Source organism: Equus przewalskii, chromosome 14, assembly GCF_037783145.1.
Source record: "Equus przewalskii isolate Varuska chromosome 14, EquPr2, whole genome shotgun sequence".
NCBI lineage: Eukaryota > Metazoa > Chordata > Mammalia > Perissodactyla > Equidae > Equus > Equus przewalskii.
In genome coordinates, this window is record NC_091844.1 from 83,228,634 (window position 1) to 83,233,898 (window position 5,265).

Consider the following 5,265-nt stretch of genomic DNA (forward strand, 5'->3'; position numbering starts at 1 on the left):
CTTGTGTACCTACCCGCTCCCCAACAGGCCAGAGTGACAGTGTGTGTGGGTGTGTACATATGTCCAGGAGGGGGGTGGGGGGGGGTGGATGTTCACAGGTGTGTGTTGAAAGCACCGACACCTCATCTGATTTGGTTCATGGCACCTGGGGGCCTGCCAGACAATTCCTAATTGTTTGTCACGTGTGTGTCCTCTCTGTGGGTTTGTATCTGTCAGTGTGCCTGCGCCTCTTCGGGTTTGCATGTCTGTCAGTCTGTCTGTGTGTCTCAGCAGAGGTCAGGGAGGGGTGGATATGTCCTTCTGTGTGTGTCAGAGATTCGGGGATGACAGATCCTTTCATTGTGCTTCTCCAACAATAGGAGAGTGACCCCTGCTCTGGCCCGTTCTCCTGGAAGTTCAGGACTCAGCAGTGGCCAACGGGGGTGACCCACTGGCCATCTTTGCTGTGCCCTCCCCCAGGGCAAACAGTCCTCAGACACGACACACTGGTCTTTGGCCCTTGGAATCCACATGATTTTTCTCCTGAGGCACCACCCTGATTCCATTTTCCTGTGCAAAGAAAAGAAGCTGCAGATGGAGCCATGGACATCAGGAGAAGAGGCGTGCAGTCTTGGTTCTGTTAACAAATGGCCGTGTGACCTTGCATAGGACATGGTGCCTCTGGGCCTCAGTTTCCCTGTCTGTTAATGATTTCTTACGGACTTCTGGAATTCCATCAAATGGCAACTGGCTAAATACTTAGTTCTCTTGATGCACAATGTTTCCTCTGGTTTTCGTGACAGCCTTGTGGTTGCATATTATTATCCTCCGCTGATAAGGAGGAAACTGAAGCTCAAAGGGGTAAAGTCACCAGGGATCCAGGGACACGGCCGAGGCGGGGTCAGCCCATCGGCTTGACCCGAAGCCTTTGCTCTTTCTGCCACCTGCTCCCTGCTGCACTCTGCCCACAGGCTCCAGGCTCAGACCAGGCCCCTCATGGGTGCTGGGGCGTCGGGGGAAGGGGTGATGACCAGTGATGAAGGGTGCCAGCCGGCTCTGCTGGGAGGTCCCTCCTCACCCCTCCTGCTGACAAGGCCATATATCAAAGAGGGGAGTGTCGGAAGGGAAAGAACAAAGGCAAAGCTGTCAGGTTCCTGGGCGGGTGAGTAATAACACACGGAGTTCCGAGATCAAGGACTTCACTGGAAGATGGACAAGGCTCGGCCTCAGAGGGCAATGAGGGCAGGAGGGGCCTCAGAGCGGGGTCAGGATGGGGCAGGGTGGGGCCTGGCTCTGACAGGTGCTGGGTCAGGTCGGGGAATGAGGCGCTTGGTCAGTGTGTTATTACTCGAAAATGCTAGGCTGAAGAATCTGTGCTTTTTGCTGAGGATAATGGGTGGCCTTTGGGTTTGAAGTTGGGGGCCATCTGACCAGTCTCCTTTGAGAGACTTTCTGTGGGCAGTGTTGGGAGAGGAGCGAAGGCTGAGGACAAGCAGGGCACAGAGCTGAGTTAGGCCTGCTACAGGAGGGGTGGGAGTGAGAGGAAGCAGCAAGTCTGGAGACGGTGGCAGGGCTGCAAGGAGAGGAGAGACAGGAAGGGCAGACTTTTCTGAGGCAGAGCTAACTGGAGTTGGCCGGGGAGGGCCTGGAGTCAGCCGGAGGCTGTCCTGCAGCTATACACCACACGGGGAACCGGCTGGGCCAGGCTGGGGGCTCCCCCACCGCTGGGCTGCCCCTTTGCTGTCCTGATAAGCCCCAGCCAGGGACAGACCCCTGGAGCTCTGCTGTCCCGCTCACCACGTCCACTCCTGAGCTCCTGGCCGTGGGTTCTCAGGCCCCCGCTCAGCTCACCTGCTGGGCTGCCTGGACAGATGGACAGCTGGTCTCACAGAGCCTCGAGCCTTGCCACGTTCTGGAGGGGAGACAGCCAACTCTGAGGTGTGTTTGTGTGAGGGTGGGCAGGTGTGCACGTGTGTGGTGTGCACACACAAGTGTGTGCAGTGTGAGCCTGTGTGCCTGTGGTTTGGGAGAAGAGAAAGGAAGAAAGGGCTGTTGAGTTGTTCAGGCGGAGACTGGAAGGAAAGAATTAGGGAAACCAAGTCTGTCCATTAGGGGATTTGATTAATGAGTTTATTCTGTAAAAATTTTCCAAGTGCCTACCATGCGTTTCATTCACAAGTGAACTGAGTGCTGACCCTGCCCTGCCAGATCCCACAGTACGGTAGAGAAGAGACCCTGCACGTGTACACAAACACACATACACCCACGTTTACACACAAACACACCCACAAAGAGCAGGAGAGCATTGCTCCTCAGACTTCCCTGTACCCACTAATCGGCTGGGGTCCTGTTAAAAGGCGGATTCTGATTCAGTGGGTCTGGGTGGGGCCCGAGACTCTGCATTTCTAATGGGCTCCCTGGCGATGCCCAGGCTGTCCAGTGTTCAGGGGGGACTTGATTTCTAGGAAATTCCTTCCCCTTCCGCCTGCGGACTTTGAGCCAAGAGAACCCAGTCACGAAGCAAGCCCATTGTGTGAGAAACTGCCACAACACCCTTCCTTAGGGCCACACGCACCCACCCTGAGAGGGCCTGGCAAACAGTGTGACCCCCAGGCCTCAGGTCACAGAGGGCTGTGCACTCTGCTCCCTGTCCCCTGTCAGAGAGGAGAGCCACCATGCACGGAGGGACGGGGGGTACAGTCCTTCGCTTCAGAAAATGCCTCGTTTGCTGCTTCAGTTGGGGTGGGAGCCTTCATCAACCCCTGGAATGACTGCCTCAGTGAGGGATGGTTTGAGGAAGACCGGAGCCAAATATTTTATTCCAGGAGTTTCTTAAACATCTGTTAGCGGGTCACTTCTTGGTCTAGAGAACATAGGAAGACACCTTCTCTGTCACCAACCCCAGGATTGTGGGGCCGGGAGGACGTGTCCAATCACCTCTGTGCAGGGATCCCCTGCCGTGCCCGCCCGTGTGGCGGGGCCACCCAGCAGAGCACTGTCTGCTGTAGTGCCAGGAGGAGAGAGGATGGTGCAGACAGACCGCGCAGGGCTCTGCTCCACTGTCCACAGGGCGCCAGGAGTCAGAATCGCCTTGCCAGCACAGATAGCTGTCCAGGGGACTTCCTCAGGTCATAGCAACACCGTGAACCCCAAATGCAGTTTTTCCCCCTAATTTGGGGCCTCATTCCTCTGCAGCCTGTTTACCCTATGAACTGAGTCACCTGAAAACCAAGACTCCAGATCTGCCCACTGACTTCATCAGCCGTCATGAGCACAGCTGCCAGCTCATGCCTGAAGAAGGACTTTATTATCATGGCACGGGACCCTCAGAACAAGGGGGCAGAGAAGAGACTGGGCTTCAGGAACAAGTGAACCAGGACTCTCGTTGCCTCTCTTTTCCCCTGCTTCCCTCTGTACCTTCCTCTTCTCTGTCGCTCTCTCTCCCCTGACCAGCTTCCTCAGCTTCTTGGGTTCATAAAACAAAACGCAGCCGCAGTGTCCCCCAAGCTGATGTGATATGCTCCAGCCACCCAGAGACCCTCGGAATCTGTAAGGCCCAATTCCAAAGGCATCGGGAAGGTGCTCTGGCCCACCTCATCAGCCACCTGCCACGACAGGGCACGGTGATGTGTGGTGGTGGCTGCCGAGTGAAGCCCTGTAAACACACAGATGGAGTGGGCAGAGAAGAAGGGCCCAAGAAGGGGCTTGCCGGGCAAACTGCTGGAATCATGGTTCCTTTGTCCAAACAACCTATTACCCTCTCCAGTTTTGTGTCTTTTGCAAATTTGATGAGTAGTCTGCATGCTACGTCTTCATCCGAATCAGCGAAAATGTTGAGCAGAACAGAGCTGAGGAGAGACCACTCTGGCCCGCTGGGCGTTCCCCTCGTGGTTGGCATTTCTCTGCTAAGTAAACCACTTGATAACGATTCATCAGATGACAGGATGCTGCTCGGCGGGGGTCTCACACAGCCATGCGCACGAATGGCAGATGTGGAAGTTATGAGGTACTATGGAAAAAGCTTAGCGTGTGTCACAAGAAAAAAGTGATATACAAAGTGAAATCATTGTGTAAACACGCATACAGAGAAAAAAGAGGAAACAAAATTACAAAGGGCAGCATGGACTCTGTATGGTGGCGCAGTAGGAGGAATGCTGAAGGAGGGCTTTCTGTTGGTTTCGGCCAGTCTGGACACCATAACCTCGACTCCAATTATCAGGAAGGACCACCCCGTGCAGAGATGTAGGGGGTTCGTAGGCATTCACCGAACCCAAACTCCAGAAGGAAACGTACGGAGAGTTTATGCACTTGGCCATGAACATATACAACACATCAAGAATAGAATAGCAGATATTTCCTGTTCTAAACGCAGCCCTGTTCTGATCTCCCACATTTTGCTGATCCTTTCCTGGCGATGTTTTATTCTCCTTAAGTCATGGCCCCCAGCAAGCCCATTTTGTGCGAATTAGGGACGGGTGCCACTTCTGGACAGATGCAGCCCCATGCGCACATAGTGTGGTGAGTGGAAGGCAGGCTTGATTCTAGTCCCCACTTGTGCCTTCAGCTGAGTGCCCTTGTGTAGTGGACAACCTGCACTACTGTATTTGCTAGCTGTCCCTTCACATGTACCGCTAGCTGCTCAAGAAACATAGACACTGTAGAAATTCTTTAACTGTAGAAAATGCCTTATCTGGGCAGAAAGCACAGCCCCTTAGCCCAGGTTCTTTCTCCAGGTGACTTATTCTGAGCCTTGGTCTCCCCCTGATGTGCTCTGTACCCTGCATCTGCTGGCATTAGGCTTTAACTGGAGGAAGGCTGCCTACGTACGGCTGCTCCCTCTGGGCTGCTCTCTGGGGTGAGGGCCCAGTGTCCACATTTTCTTTGTTGACTGTATTGTCTCCCCAGAAGGGGTATTTAAAATCCCTTTGGGCTGGACCAACGATTCTTGTTGGGGGGTCTACACTGAAATGGCACTGTTCTGTTGTGCACGGCCGTGACTGCTTGTTGAAATGCCAGCCGACACCCCCGAGTCCAGAAAGGTCACTCTGCAACCATCTCATGCCAATGTCACAAAGCCATGATGGGAGCTGGGACTGTGGGGGAAGCTCTATTCGTTTCCCCAAACTTTCTATAATGCCATATTGCTTTTATAACATGAATTATTTTGACTAAATCAAACAAAACGTAAAGCAACACCCTCTTTGGGGAGGGTTGTTCAAGCAGCAAGGAATCTACCTAACTGTACTGGCCTTGTCTGGAACCAGGCTGCCTGGGACCAAATCCTGG